Source organism: Halictus rubicundus, chromosome 11, assembly GCF_050948215.1.
Source record: "Halictus rubicundus isolate RS-2024b chromosome 11, iyHalRubi1_principal, whole genome shotgun sequence".
Taxonomy (NCBI): Eukaryota; Metazoa; Arthropoda; class Insecta; order Hymenoptera; family Halictidae; genus Halictus; species Halictus rubicundus.
The window spans coordinates 711,336-728,888 of record NC_135159.1 but is presented as its reverse complement, the minus strand read 5'-3'; the positions used below and the strand labels follow the sequence as shown (position 1 = coordinate 728,888).

At 31.3% G+C, this 17,553-nt stretch overlaps 1 non-coding gene across 1 annotated transcript; it reads right to left on the bottom strand.

Annotated features, from left to right (window-relative positions):
* Positions 1–12,324: 12,324 nt before the first annotated feature.
* Positions 12,325–12,486, bottom strand: LOC143359416 (U1 spliceosomal RNA). The gene has a single exon (XR_013083111.1). It is a non-coding gene; the product is annotated as a U1 spliceosomal RNA (small nuclear RNA).
* Between the last annotated feature and the right edge of the window lie 5,067 nt (positions 12,487–17,553).

Genomic DNA, 17,553 nt, shown 5'->3' with positions numbered 1-17,553 from the left:
GCATTCTCCTAGTACCACAAACATATCAAAACCATTGTGATACATTTCATTTTCATCACTTATTTCAGTACTATCGATCAGCGAAGGATACCTTAGCACGAATAGTAATGAAAGTAAACTAACTATCTTGCAGAAGAGCACAGTAATTACATAAATACGTTTTGTTGGATTTTATTTCATAAATAGAACAAAATGAATCTGTTATTTCTTTAGAAGCAAGGATCCTTTGAATCGGCTTTTGATATACATTGTATGTTGTCCCCGGCATGGGACCCTCGATCCTCAGTTGTTCATATTGGACTGTTGCTCCTCTGTTTCATTTCCTTGTTTCATTCGCGACGTTTCTCTCAAACTGTGAAGACGTGTCTGACGACGTGCTTTTAGAGAATTGATTGAAATATAAGAATTATTTCGTATACAGATAAAGAGTGTGATTTCATTATAAACACCCATATCCCAATACGTTTGTTTTCATTTCATTGATAATAACTTTGATGTTGTCCTGAGTAATGCTGATATTGATCTCTAGCTGGCGATCTCAAAGACCGAGATCGTCCTGCTGACGAGGAGGCGTATTCCCGTGGTGGGGACAAAGACTGTTCAAGCCCAGAGCAGAGTTGGGCAAAAAATTATCTAAAACTTTCGAATAAAAAATAACCGAAAGTTATCTTTTATTCGAATTCATTTCTCTCGGATACATATTCAACACAGTTTATCCGTAAGATACTTTTCACGATTTTCCTTCGTCATCCCTGGGTTATCCGAATCTCGAAGTAACGGCTATGCGTATTCGACGCCTCTAGCGGTGAGAATTTATTTAAGAGAATTTATTCGATGATACAGCTGATGAGTTTCAAAGTATCTTTGACTTTTATTCGAGAGTTCGAGGCAGCGCCACCATTTATTCGACGGTGAATCCCGATAAATACTCGCTACGGAAATGTACCTTTGATTTTCGACGTATGATTTTCCGCGTAACTTTGAGATTTATTCGAAGCTCGATGTAGGGAAGATGATTTATTCAATTTTTTTATTCGTGACGAGTATTTGGAATAGATGAAAATCACATGTATCTTTTATTCGTAATTTTATCCGAGACTCGAATAACCGACCTTTCTATCCGCTGCCGTACCAGAGCATATTCTACAGAGTCGGTCATTCAGAATCGTAGACAGAAAAATGCATTACATGCAATGCCTATGTATGTGTATCTGTACATAATGTAAAGAGTTCTTTATAAAATTGTCTTAATAACTTAATATCCAGCAGAGTACTGATGGTGAAACCCAATGACATTTCCTTTTATTATAAAGACTTTTACTCACTGCAAAACGTGACGTAAATTATTTAAGTAATAAAAATGTGTTTGTTTAAACAATTGTCTAAATAATAAAAATTTATTTGTTTAAACAACCGTTTAAGTAATAAAAATGTATTGGTTTAAACATTTGTTTCAATAATAAAAATTTATTTGTTTAAACAATCGGTTAAGTAATAAAACTGTATCGGTTTAAAGATCTGTTTAAATAATAAATAATAAATCATTTGTTTAAACAGTTGTTTAAATAATGAACATTTACCTATGTAAACATCTGTTTAAATAATACATATCTATTTGCTTAAACAGTCGTTTAAATAAGAGACATTTAGGTGCTTAAACATCTGTTTAAATAATAAAAATTCATTTGTGTAAACAATCGTTTAAACAATGAAAAGTGTTCGATTATTAATGGTAGGCACTATACCGTGGTACGTATTTACGTATTACGACTTGGCAACGTCGGATAAAAAGGTCGGTTATTCGAACCTCGAATAAAATTTCGAATAAAAGACATGAGATTTTCATCTATGCCAAATACTCGTCACGAATAAATCGTCAAATAAATCGTCTGGCCAAATCGAGCTTCGAATAACGAATAAAAGTTACGGATAAATCTCGCCGCGACATCTGGGTTCGAATAAATTCTGAATTTTTATTTATTCGTCAACTAAAATCGGCGTCACCGAGTATCTACAAATAAATTCTTCGAATAAATGGTGGCATTGTATGAGACTCTCGAATAAATCCCGAAGATAACCAGAAAACCATCCGAGAGGCAGGTCGAATAAAACTCTCCAAACCAGACGCTCGACGAATAAAGATACAGATAATCTCACGATTCATCCAACTTCGAATAAAAACAAAAGATACAGAGTATCTGTATCTGAAAGCTATTTAAATAATTTTTTATTTAGATACTGCCCAACTCTGGCGTGGAAAATACTCCGAAATCCTCAAAAGAGGTTGATTTTTATGATGACCGGATACACACTCGTCAAGATAAATTCGGTACCAGCGTGAGCACATGTGAACTAAAGTATGTCGATAGATTTGTTAAAGGAAAGTTCATATGTATCACACAGAGTGATTCAGCTGAATGAGCCATCTGAAATGCTTATAAACTATTTGGTGAATGAAGAAATGGTTGAAACGAAAGTTGTATGGTTTCAAGAGTAGCATACAATGAATTAGTTTTTTTCTATTGTGCTTTTTTATCGAGATATAGTATGGTAGAAAGGATATACTATTATGAAGGTCACCTTGAGTTTCATTATTTTAAAGGGTGAGTTTTAATCTGCTGATTGAAAAAAGAATTCAAGCCTGAATGGTAAAAATGTATAAGACTACATATACATATATGTTTTTTAAAATCATGCAACAGTTCATTTGCACTAACAAATAATGATTATTGCTACTATACATCACCATGTCAATAAGATATTTCTTTGTTCTTCCAAATGTTAACAATTTTCTATTTTAACGGAGCAATAATGGCCAAATAATGTAAAACTAGCTATACTTACATGCATACAAACATGCTGTAGTAATTCTAAAACAATTTGTAATTACACGACTGGGCAGAATCATATTTTTACAACTCTTTTTACTTATACCACAAAAATGTCAAAAAGAGATTCGTTACTGTTAATTAGTATACCTATAACATTTTATGCATTTCGTTTCAATTAATCTGTTGAGCGATTCTTTTATTAATTGGTTCAAGCACCATTCAAATTGAGGTTACTGTGACAGGTTCACGTTTAATTTCGTTCTTTAATGGCAATTGGTATTTATTAATCTAAATAATATCGTATGCCAGTTTATTACGTTACGCGGGTTTATCTTCTTTGAAGATTCTATTCTTTTAATCACACATATGAAGTCAAGTCACGTGGGGTGTTGCGCAACGTTTGCTAATTAATACTGCTTGAATAGTATATGCGTGAAGCAGAACATAAAGTAAATATATTTTAGGACTAACGAATTTCAAATGTATGGATATATGCTCAGTTTTTAAAATCATAGAAAATCATATGTAAAATATTTAGTTAGACCATTTATATTATCTATTGTGATAAATCATGTAACCTCCGATTCATAAGAACTTCAGATTCATACATTTCCTTTTTATTGGTATGAGAAAAATTGGTTTATTTGCTCAGAAAAGATAAGAAAGTAATTTTTCTAATTGTTTTAGGTGTTTTTGAGAAAAATTTAATGTAATAATCTATATCGGTTTAATGTCTGTGTACGATTGCTTTAAAGATCGAACTTATATTTGGAAACATAATTTAGTTTCTTAGTGTATAGGGTGTCTCACCTACCTCTGCAAAAAATGTTAGATGAAAATATTAGTTGGTTCAGAGGTGCAATTATTATGATAGGCAACAAAATTTGTTCAGGGTTATACAATATTTTTTTGAAATTGCAAGGTCATCGAAGTTTTTGTAAATGGAATGATGTATTTTTATTATCGCTATATAATAACCAAGGTCAAGACGAATCCAACAACCTGTAATATTATGTCCTTCACGTGACCTTGAGTATGAAAAATTCATAGAAGTAGGGCACTTAATGTAAATAGTGAAATAACGTTGACAGAATAAATAATAAAGGAAAATTTATTTCAGCAGGTGTTCAAAATGATGTCCATTTACTTCAATACAGTTATGTAACCGATTAATGAACGATTCTCCGAGCCTCCTCATAACTTGATCACTGATATTAGCACATTCGGTTCTAATCCGTTCTCTCACATTTTCCGTTGTTGTGGGCATGTCGTTATAAACTTCTGATTTTATTGCACCCCAAAGAAAAAAATCTAGAACTGTAAGATCCAACGAACGTGCAGGCCATTGAATATCTGCATCATGACCGATTCAGCATTGCGGAAAGTTTGGTGTAATACTTGGCGAGCTATTAATGCATTGTGTGCTGGATAGCCGTCGCCTTTGAAGCAGGGAAACGTTTTCCAGTAAATCAGATTCCACACCATACATTTACACTCCATAGACACTGGTGTACAACTTGTCGAAGCCATTTCGGGTTTTCAGTGCACCAATAGTGGATATTATGTGTATTCAGTTGTCCATGATTAGACAAAATAGCTTCGTCAGTAAAGAGAACGTCATAAAAGGAATGTTCATTTCTTTGTATTTGCACCAATTACTATGTACAAAAAGCAACGCGATTCTCAAAGTCGTTGCCATGAAGCTCCTGATGTAAGGAAATATGTAATGGATGAAAATGACGTTGCAATATTCGGGACACACTTGCTTTGGAAATGCCTAAAGACAGTAGTCAAGGTTCAAGAACATTTCTTGAAACCCTAGGGGCATCATGTCATCATTATTTCACTATTTACATCAAGCGTCCTACTTTCATGAATTGTTCACACTCAAGGTCACGTCAAGACCATGATATTACAGATCGTTGGATTCGCCTTAACCTCAGCTATCATATAGTGATAATAAAAATATATCATTCCATTTAAAAAAACTTCGATGACCTTAAAATCTCAAAAAATATAAACTTGAACAAATTTTTTTGCCTACCATATTATTTGCCGTCCTGGACCAACTTATGCTTTCCTATGACATTTTTTTCTATCATAAAAAACAAGCCTGAAATTTTACATGCTCGAGTTAGGTGAACATCCTGTATAATGATTTCATATTTATCCATTTCACATGTAAGAAAAAACGTAAAAACAGGAGGAACGAGCGAAACCAAAAACTACATGGTAATGTACAAGTACATAAATAAGCGGAAGAAAATACAAAAATTTATGTGTATATAGGATGTCTCATATATTTAAGCTCAGGGGATACAAATAGCATCCGATTTCGATGATTTGGAATAGACTCAAAATAAATGTCGTCATTATTATATGGAGAAAACAGCACCTTTTCTTTCGAATAACACTTATAATCCATGGTTTCCTCTTATTGTTTTCGATAATACAGTAGAACTATATGACGTACTAACAAGGGAACATATTCAGTTGATACAAGCCGATTTTGATGAAACTTATGTGAGTTATAGTTCTTCGAAAAATATTTGACACGTGCTTTTTTTATCGGCAACGATCCACTTTGAAGGCATGAAAACAGCCCTCTAAGTTGGTGGTTAAAACTACATTTTTTGAGATATCTCGGAAACCAGAGGTCGAAAAATTAATTTTTTTTTAAGTTGTGTGTTTTCTAATGGGAAATGCAGTCGCACAAGAAAATTTTGACAAAAGTTTTTTGTTTAAACAATATATTAAAATGAATATATAATATATTAAACAATATATTAATTTAACAATAATTATGCATAATGAAAGATAGTCTTGCACCTGGCGCACAGTACGGACAAGCGGGGCATATGCAAATTAGGACCAAATTGATATTATTGATCATTTAACAATCATTTTTATGCATGAATATTGTTGATTTTTTTTTAATTTATTAATTTTATTGTTAAATTTCATTTTTTGTGAATAATTACCATTACGTGAAAGTACATTAGTAACCAAATTTAGATTTTTGTAAAAAATTTTACCATGGGCACACTCTCTAGAGTGTTTTAATTTTGGATCAAAGATCTCACACTCGAATTTACATGAAAATGAACTAATAATAAATAAGAGAAACTGCAAAAAAAGTCAAATTGTTAATATATCGTTTAAACAAAAAATGTTGTTGAAATTTTCTTGCGCGACTACATTTTCTATTAGAAAACACACAATTTAAAAAAATAATTTAATTTTTTCGACCTCTGGGTTCCGAGATATCTCAAAAAATGTGGTTTTGACCCTCAACTTTGAGGGCTGTTTTCACCCCTTCAAAGTGGATGGTTACCGATAAAAAAACGCTTCATCGAAATCGGCTTGTATCAACTGAATATGTTCCCTTGTAAGCGCAGGGACGTTTAGTTTTTCAAAAATTCGCAAAAGGGAATTTTTCAAAATAGTTAATTTCGAAATCATGTTAAAGTTACAGTCGTCATATTAAATTCGACGTTCTAATTCTATAATTTTAGTCATGAATATTGTAGGATAATATTTATACTAGTGATATTAGTTTCTCTATTTCGAAGTTTTCGTTTTTGATAAATTATTCGAATTCAGTATCCCTGAAAACAAAAGAAGTTTTTATAAAAATCGCCTGAAATTATGAATATTTGGCCAGTTTTTTGACAAGTGCCACCAGCGCTATGCACCGCGGCACTCAAAGTGCAGTTGTTCAGAGCAATAAAAACTTACAACGTTGGCAATTATCAATATTATATAATGAAACTTATGAAAAGTGAAAGAACACACCTCAGCGATACTACAGAAAAAAGTTTCAAACATTGTGAATTGCTGATGCATTGTGGAAAATTTAAAACATTGTTTATAACAATTTAGAAGCTGTGCTTTCTCAAATAGTAATTTAAAATGGTTTACGCATAGTTTGTCTTGTGCTGGTATCTATATTTAATATTGTTCGAGTTATGATTTCCTAAAAAGAGTTGACATTAAGACCGAAATAGTTTAAACTTTAAACGATATGAAGGAATTGAACATCGTTTTGTAATTGAGATATCAAGTTCTGCGACTCTATATGTATAACTTCACAAAAATCAATCAAAGTAATCAACAACTGCTTCAAAGTTCTAAATGCTATTTTTGACTAACAGTGAGTTGTGTAGCCAAATTAGACATTTTTATGGTTTCTTATGGAGTAGCGAGAATGAAAGAAAAATTTATTTCATCAACATATTCAATACGAAAAACCTCAACCGAAAATAATACCCTGACTTTACTTGTGTAATTGCCGAAAAATTTATACTATAGATTATTAAGGGTTAAGTGAAAATATTCTAATTGGTTTGAGTGAATAAACGAATTTCTAGGACTGTACGTATATGAATAATATCAAAGAAACATGAATCAATAAGTTAAATGGATTTTAAATAATTCGAGGTTGCTCGATTGATACAAGTAATAAAGATGCCTAGTAAATGTATCTTTGTGTCCTACAGAATAATTTGTAAGTAAATCTCAGTATGCGCGGTTAACTGCAAAAATATACGGAATGGGCTGGTTGCCAGGATTTTCGCTATCAGTGGTTGGGTACGTCAAAGAGGGATAAAATATTAAGTAATGAGGCCAAATGGAACGTACTTTCTATTTAATTATTGTATATAGATCATGATATGATATATTCCTTTCATAATTTAAAGGTGTTACTCCAAAGTTTGTATATTTTTAGAAAAATTTAGTTCTTCATTCTACTAAACATTCGTATAGATATCAAATATAATTAGCAGATGTATCATACACAAGAATATATTAAATTATAAGTGTTTAATTATAATACGTTTCTTTATTTTACGTGTCATTATTTTTTAGCAAAGAAAATGAGAAAGGTGAACATAATATATGTATAAGGAATATGTAAGGAACCAAATTACTGTGGGGTACCAATATTAATGTAATGTTATTGTTCCTATATTAATTATACATATTTTTACAGCATAATGAATATTAAAAAAGAGATATTAAAGTTTCATTAAAATCAATTAATATATATGTTATATATCTCTTTTTTAATATTCATTATGCTTTAAAAATAAGTATAATTAATATAGGTACAGTAACTGGTACCCCCCCCCCCCCCCCGCCCCAGTAAATGGATCCCATACCCTATGAAATAGGAATTGATCTATAAAATTGATTCTTATTTTATACTTTATGCTTCTATGTCCATAGTGTCTAACTGTTAAATAACTAACTAGATAGTATCTAACTGTTAAACATCACTTATACTATAGATATGTAATCATTCAAACTTATTATGTAAAATTATACAGAAATTGTATTTGTGGGTCAAAACATTTCTTCACTCTAACGAACTAGTTTCAACGGACTACTTTTTAATCGCATTATGGTTGAAATGTCGAAGGTTCATGTTTTATGAAAATTAAGTTTGGTAACTCCGAGTTTTAAACGAGTAAAAAAGTATCACGGAGTAAATAGTATCGTAGACTAACCTGACTGCCCTAACTAGAATAAAATTGTCTTTTGAGCATTTACAAAAAAAAATATAAATCGAACTATAAATATAGATATTGTTACGTACGGAGAATATCGTATCGGTATAAATAAATATAAGTAACTTTTACATTACTGCACAAATTACATTAATTTTGTTAGAAATATGTTTATTTAAAGGATATTATAGTGAACATTAATACTTTGTTCGAAAACCATTTTGTTGAATTACTCCGTGTAACCGGTTTGGCATATTAGAAATAATTTTTACTAAATATTCTTGGGTAATACATTTCCATTCTTCTACTAAGCGTTGTTTTAATTTTGGAATTGTTCTTACGGGTACTTTGCGAATATTACGATCTAATTGATCCCACAAATGGTCATTCGGATTTAAATCCGGTGATTGAGATGGCGAGTGCAAAACTTTAGGACAATTGTACAGTAAATGCTCTTGTATTATTCTTGATTTATGCTTAGGGTCGTTATCTTCGTAATATTTAAAACTGTCACGTATATTCATATTATTAGCACTTTTGATTAAATTGTGCTTTAAAATAGGAAGGTATTTGTATTTGTCTAAAATGCCATCGATGAAAATGAATTCGGCTACGCCTACCTCCGAAATACATCCCGATACCATTACACTTCCATAGCCATGTTTTGCTGTTGATTTCAAATTTTTATTTTCGAGTACCTTATTTTGTTTACGCCAGATCATTTTACGCCCATCGGATGCGAAAACATTAAATTTGCTTTCACCAGAAAAAATTACATTGTTCTACCACATTTCATATTTTAAAACAAATTTTTTAGCGAAAGCCAATCTCTTCTTCCTATTTTTCTTGTTTATGAACGGTTTCTTTCGAGTTACTTTGCAATTGTATCCATTGTTTTTCAATACACGACGCCACAGTATGCAAAAACGTCCAAAATCTCGTCATGGGACAATTTTTCGAAATAACTATTATTGTTCATGTGAGTTGTGATGTCATTAAGTAATACTTCAAACTATAAAGAACAATCAAAACTAGCTTCAAAAATTAATTTTAATATTGCTAAGCTATATCTTTAATTCTGTTCTCCTGCATTCAAATACTGTGAACTGTAATGCTTATTTTTACATATTGTGTTAAAGTACAATTTGGAGTATAATTTTGTTATTGAAAATTGAAGATATTCGACATCAGTTCTAGGTAAAACTTTAATTTTCAAAGGTCAAGGTCATTTCAAGATCATGTTATTATACATATCTAGATGTACTTTTCGATCAGTTACACGATGCAATAAAAAAATGTAGTTATGTATCAAAAAACACCGATGACCTAACTAACTCCGGAACAAATGACTTGCGGAAGAAAATATTCTTCCCAGATATTTGGTCCACTGACACCGTGCACGTTACGTAACAAATATTTTTTACATCACAATAACCTGAAGGGATATTTAGGTGGCCATGGACCACCCTGTACATATATATATATAATATTAATTGGGGTCATTTTAACTCACTAAAATGAGTTTTTATTGCTTAAACGAATGTTTAAACAAATAATGGTTTATTATTTAAACGATTGTTTGAACAAATAAGTTTTTATCATTTAAACAAATGCTTAAACAAGTAAATATTTATTATTTAACCGATAGTTTAAACAAATCAATTTTTATTATTTAAACAGATGTTTAACTTAATTTAATAGAGCGGCCGAAGGCGCAACAAAAAGGCACTACAACCTGACTATATTATTATCCGATTTATACCACGTCTGGGCACATTTTGTTCGGGAAAACATTTTCAATCGATAGGTAATGATAACATTATGATCACGTTAATAAGATATATAAAAATCAAAACAAACATAATTTTATTCTCCATATGGTCGTGATTCAGTATCAGAGGCAACATTGTAACGAGTAGCGTATTGGCGTTTACCAACTAAATCTAATATTATATCTTATTAACGTTATCATAATGATATCATTACCTACCGATTGAAAATGTTTTCCTGAACAAAATAAGCCCAAACACGGTACAAATCGGATAATAATATCATCGGGTTGTGCTGCTTTTTTGTTGCGCCTTCAGCCACGCGGCCGTGTTTGCATGCTGTTCTTTTCTATCTACGTTCGCCGCAGTCGAAGCGGCCACAAATATATACATATATATGTGCAATCACAGGCGACGATATACATATGTATATGTGTGCAACGACAGACGTCGATCCCTGTCGAATGATTCCGAGAGTAGAAGAACGAAACATGTGTTACTTTCTTTTGGCTGAAGGTGTACGTTGTTTTCAACAAATGCAATCTTTTCATAGAAGGGAACTTTTTAAAAATTTGCAAAAGAATGAGGATATAGCCCCAAGTGTCTGTAAACTGACGAAATTAAAATTATCTGAAGTGAACGCTGCATCGTGATATACAGCCTTGGACGGCCGGACACTGTGCTGGGTCGAGAAATTTCGTGGCATTTTACAATAAATGTTGAACCGTAACAGATATCAGGATGAAATTTGCAGTAAAATTCATTAAAAAGTTATGCCTATCCACTGATAATTGTCGTCATAAATATATATCTTCAGTAATAATTTTTTAATTCGTTGTTTCAATTTTATTGTCCGAAAATAATATTGCAAATGGTTAACTTGTTATTTATTTAGCACGGTTCCAGATAATTTAAATCATCGATGTCTTTCATTCTAAATTTCAGCATTTTTTACAGAGTCGGTAATTCAGTACCGTAGACAGAAAAATGCATTCATTACATACAATGCCTATGTACGTGTATCTATACATAACGTAAAGAGTTCTTTATAAAATTGTCTTAATAACTCTTAATATCCAGCAGAGTACCGATGGTGAAACCCAATGACATTTCCTTTTATTATAAAGACTTTTACTCATTGCAAAAGGTGACGTAAATTGTTTAAGTAATAAAAATTTTTTTGTTTAAAGAATCATTTAAATAATAAAAATGCACTGGTTTAAACATTTGTTTCACTAATAAACATTTATTTGTTTAAACAATCGCTTAATTAATAAATAGTGATCGAATATTAATGGGAGTCACTATACCGTAGTACACACTTGCATATTAAAACGTAAGTATTACGACTTGTCAACGTGGCTCGGTCTTTTATCCGAGTTTCGAATACAATTACGAATAAAAGATACATGTGATTTTCATCTATTCCTCATGCTCGTCACGAATAAAAAATTGAATAAATCATCTTCCCTACATCGATCTTCCAATAAATTTCTAAGTTACGCGAAAAATCATACGTCGAAAATCAAAGATACATTTGAGTTGCGAGTATTTATCGGGATTCACCGTCGAATAAATGGTGGCGCTGCCTCGAACTCTCGGAATAAAAGTCAAAGATACTTTGCAACTCATCAGCTGTATCTTCGAATAAATTCTCTCAAATAAATTCTCGCCGCTAGAGGTGTCGAAACGCATAGCCGTTACTTCGAGATTCGGATGACCCCCACGGATGACAAATCAAAATCGTGAAAAGTATCCGACGAATAAACTGTGATGAATATGTATCCGAGAGAAACGAGTTCGAATAAAAGATAACTTTCGGTTACTTTTTATTCGAAAATTTTAGATAATTTTTTGCCCAACTCTGTACGGAAGAAACATTTTTCTTATATGGTCCTATAAGAAAAATTTACTTTACTTTTTATTACTGGACTCAGGGAGGTGTAGTATAAGTTTACAAATAAGAAATATGAATAACAAGAAATAAGAAAAATGATTTTCTCTTCTTTTAAATAAATAACGAGAATAATTGAAATGGGGAATTTGATTTTTTTGTACTTATTTAATTGTACACGCTTATTCAAAGAAAATTTCATCTAAATGATGCTCACAAAGATACAATTTTTAAAAAACAAATTCCGTCTTATATGCCGGTATTTCAATTAATGAGGAACTCTTACTGTAAATAATAATTTATTTTTATAATTTGATTGCCCGGGATAGCGCGAACGCAGTCCCGACTAACAAAAATTATACGCCCGAGATATCCACATTAGGGATATTCGCAGGGGTCAGCTCTACCCAAGTGCAATGGAAGAGCCTCACCCTGGAGGAACCGCCTTCATGATCACGGTAACCTCTACGCCAGGTAAGTATGCTTAATGCCTCTTCTGGACGGTATATGAAGACTGTACCGTATACTTTTGACTGCGGGAAACCTCCTCATCGTCGACGCACTCTAGCGGCCACTTCGTGACTTACCATCCCCCATCTGTTGGGACAATATGTATGTAACTATATTCGGAAACGTGTACATATAATGCGTATAAAGATCTAGTTAAACAATCTGTGTTTACTGTTTGTCAATTTGTTATTATAAAACAACTGTTACTGAAAAGTTAATACATAATCGTCGGTCACCACGTTTGAAAAAATTAATGATTGTACTGATCCAAAAATTAAAACCAATCCAAGATTGATAAATGGTTTATCAATTGAGGGCACTTTAAGTAGAATTTGCATCTATATTCTTTATTTTTACAATGATATTGCAGTGGATATCAAATACTAGAAACAAAACAAAATGATTGTAATAAATATTAAATTAGGAACATTTATAAATTATGTACTTGGAGACGTAACACGTATGCTGTTTTTATCTTTATTCAAACAATTTTCTACAGAAATAATGAAAGAAATTATTCTTGATTAATGGTTTTTTAAGTTTGGTTAGTGTATATGCATAATATGGATGATTATTATTAAAAGCTACTTAACTTTTAACATATTGTAAAATTGTACTGGTATATTGGTACATACTAAACACATGATTTTGTGTAGTGAAGATTTAACCTTTTGCAATCGGAGTTATGTCAGTCCAATAGCCAAACATTTTTTCCGATTAAGAATATTTCCATTCTAGATGATTTTTTGATTCTATCTGTATGAAACTGATATAGTACAATACAATAAAATATTTACAATATTAGACAATAATTATACAATACAGAATCAGTACAGTACATCACATTACCACACACTATTTAGATGTAGTAATTGTGCATAAAAGGTTCCTCCTCACCGATTTTGATAAAATTTAAATATGTTGTAAAACTCAACATTTTGAACAACTTTTTCCTATACATTAACCGCCACTCAGAATTAGTTTCTGAGATATTCGCAAAAAACTGCAGCTTTTACTACATTGAATGTTGCCTGTACGTGCGACGTCTCGTCAACTTTTTCTACAGATACATATATCCCGTGAACTTTTTACAACAAATTATGATGAAGAATCAGTCAAATGCCTCTTACTCACAGATTTTGATGAAATTGAAATATGTTGTCAAAGTCATCATTCCACACAACTGTTCCCTATAGATATAACCGGCGCGGCAGTTTCTTTTAGTTTCCGAGATATATATTCGTAAAAAACCGCCTGATTCACTATTGCGAATTCTACCTATTTTGAATGACCGAATGTGATCTTTAGGGCAGGGGAGGGGCTCCGCCCCTCTCCGAGAAACCTAACACAAACTCACTCTGAAATTTAGTTTAATGAAAACAAAGAACACGAAAGTAACTCGAGTTTTGAACATTTTTCCATTCAAATTTAAATGAACATCAGAGCAAATTTTAGTTAGGTTTTTGGGGAGCGGGTGCAAGAGTAGGGGCCTCGCCCCTCCCACGCCCTACAGATCGTCAATTTTTATGACGTCGTTGTTGGGTTTTTGGTCGAAAACTACTAGAAGCAAAAAAGTCTATAATTTTTAGTAAAGTTAAAATTCGGATCATTAGCGTATATACAGTAAGGAGCAAAACTGAGTCCATACTATTTGAAGCAACATAACTTTTTTAAAATTAGATCAAATGACTTGAATGTTATTGAGGAGTTAGAAGGATTAGTTTATTAGACGAGGTGTAAACAATTTTTTTAAAAAATTTGAATTGGTCGGAATCGCAAAAGAAATAGTAAAAGTTGGTTTTTTCAGCTTTTTTACCTGTATTGATAATTTAAAGAATGTGTTTGATTAGCTCGAATAAATTATATCCATGCTGAAAATTTCATCGATATTGGTTAATTCCTTTACGAGTTATAAACGATTAAAAGTGCGATTTTAAGTCGAAAATCGTGAAAAATGGCAATTTTCCCACTTTTAAGCGTTTATAACTCGTAAACGAATTAACCAATATCGATGAAATTTTCAGCATGGATATAATTTATTCGAGCGAATCAAACACATTCTTTAAATTTTCAATACAGGTAAAAAAGCTGAAAAAACCAACTTTTACTATTTCTTTTGTGATTCCGACCAATTCAAATTTTGTTAAAAAATTTTTTACCCCTCGTCTAATAAACTAATCCTTCTAACTCCTCAATAACATTCAAGTCATTTAATCTAATTTTAAAAAAGTTATGTTGCTTCAAATAGTTTGGACTCAGTTTTGCTCCTTACTGTATACGCTCAATTTTCCTAGTCATTATTACCGGAGCGTATATACAATACGCTCAATTTATTTTTTCTTATAATGCTGAAATATAAAGTTCTTTTACTTGTAGTCATTTTTGTACTTAAATATAATTAAAAAAAAATGTTATGTGATAAAGGCCTTCTTTTCATATTTCCTTATGATTCATTTTCTGTGAATAAAATCACTACAACATTATTAAGAGGGTTATGATTTCATAACAACACTAAAATTAAAATATCTCCTTACCTAATGGTTTTTTTATATTAATAGGTTATTACTTTTATGTAAAGAATATGAAGCTTCATCGATTGGTGCAGGGAAAAACATCCGATCCCATTAAAAAAAACACTGATGACCTTCATATCTCTTCTATGCGTCCACCTACAAAACAACTCACACCACCAAGTTATGCAACTCTCGAAACCATTCAATCTTATATAAACACTGTTCGCTACGAATAATAATGATGACGAAAATCGAGGTGGTATTATTTGGTGAACCACCCTATATATATTATATATTAACTGATTTCAAAATAAGTACAATTAATATAGACACCGTAATAGGTATCTCCACTGTAACTGGGTCCGTTACCCTATGCCCTCAATTTTCATTAACTAATTGTAAGTAAGGCAAGATTTTATATAAAAATACATTTTATTAACATTTTATATAGAAATTTTATATTCAAATTGAAATTACTAAAGATTCACGAAATTCTAATCAGGTCGCTGAATTGATCTGTTTAACTCAGCGTTCGCAATATTTTACTTTCTAATGCGAAATAAATATTACTCTATCGATTGCATATAATGAGTACACACTATAGATAAGAACAGAGTTCTTGGAAATCTTTGTTTAAATTATTAATAATGGATTTCTGTTGAATATGATGCACATATCAATGAAGAGATTGGTGTCAATTGTCACACGTCGTGTACGATTGCGGTTAACCACGCATGTTGCTGGTTATCTAGTGATTAGCTAGAGTCAAGGCAGGTCAGAATGTATCTACAATGCAAACAGGAGAGACTCGTTCAACATGCAAGAACAATATTGTTTTTATTTGTCGATACATACGTATGTTTATATTGTACTTCCTCTTTTAAAATTTAATATTTATCTAGTCCTCGTAACGCTTGAATTATAAATTTGTAACGAAGAAAACGAAATATCACATATTTTTAAGAAAACAGTTGTAATAACAAAATAAAAATTGTCTGAATTAATTGAGAGAAATAGAAACCAATGAGAATGTTATTTCTTCCCTTAATAATTTTAATAGATGATATATTTACATTTTTTAATTTTTTTAATTTTATCTACTCAATTTTGCTATAAATGCATAAAGATCCGCAGTCTAATAATAACCTAACAATCCTAATTATTTTGAAACAGACGTGAACATATTTTATACTTGGAAGATCTCATTGCAATATCTATATTCATCTTCTATATTTTACATCACTGTTGACTATTCTTCATATCCACTCAATGACTTAATCAGATTTAAGTAATGCTAAACATGGATCTTTTTGTATAATCAACAATGGTCTGTAATATTTCAGAAAACGCTTATGAACCAGTGTCCAATAAAATGCTGTATAACAAATGTTAGTTTGTTTGTGCATTGAATTTTTGAAGAACTACATTGCAGAAAAAATGAAAATTTCCAATTTCGGCGATGTCTTGCACACTTTAACAATATTAGTATAATACTACATACCAGAGTTGGGCAAAAATTTATTTTAAAATTTCGAATACAAATAAATGAAATCTATTTTTTATTCGAACTCGTTTCTCTCGGATACATATTCACCACAGTCTATCCGTCGGATACTTTTCACGATTTTCATTTGTCGTCCGTGGGTCATCCGAATTGCGGAGCAACGGCTATGCGTATCCGACGCCTCTAGCGGCGAGATTTTTTATTTGAGAGAATGTATCCGAAGATACAGCCGATGAGTTGCAAAGTATCTTTGATTTTTATTCGATAGTTTTTAGCAGCGCCCCCATGTATTCGACGGTCAATTTCGGCAGATACTCGCAACTCAGAATGTATCTTTGATTTTCGACGTACGATTTTTGCGTGGACCTGAGATTTATTCGGATGGTCGATGTAGGGAAGATGATTTATTCGATTTTTTATTCGAGACGAGCATGAGGAATAAATGAAAATCAAATGTATCTTTTATTCGAAATTGTATTCGAAGTTCGGATAAAAGACCGAGCGACGTTGCCAAGTCATAATACTTACGTTGTAATATGCAAGTACGTCCTATGGTATAGTGACTCCCATTAATATTCAAACACTATTTATTAATTAAACGATTGTTTAAACCAATGAATTTGTATTATTTAAACGAATTTTTAAACACATACATGTTCATTATTTAAACGATTGTTTAAGCAAATAGATTTGTATTATTTAAACAGATGTTTACATAGGTAAATGTTTATTATTTAAATGACTGTTTAATAAATGAATTTTTATTATTTAATCAGATCTTTCAACCGATACATTTTTATTACTTAAACGATTGTTTAAACAAATAAATTTTCATTATTTAAACAATTGTTTAAACAAATAAATTTTTATTATTGAAACAAATGTTTAAACCAATACATTTTTATTACTTACACGGTTGTTTAAACAAATAAATTTTTATTATTGAAACAAATGTTTAAACCAATACATTTTTATTATTTAAACAATTGTTTAAACAAATAAATTTTTATTATTGAAACAAA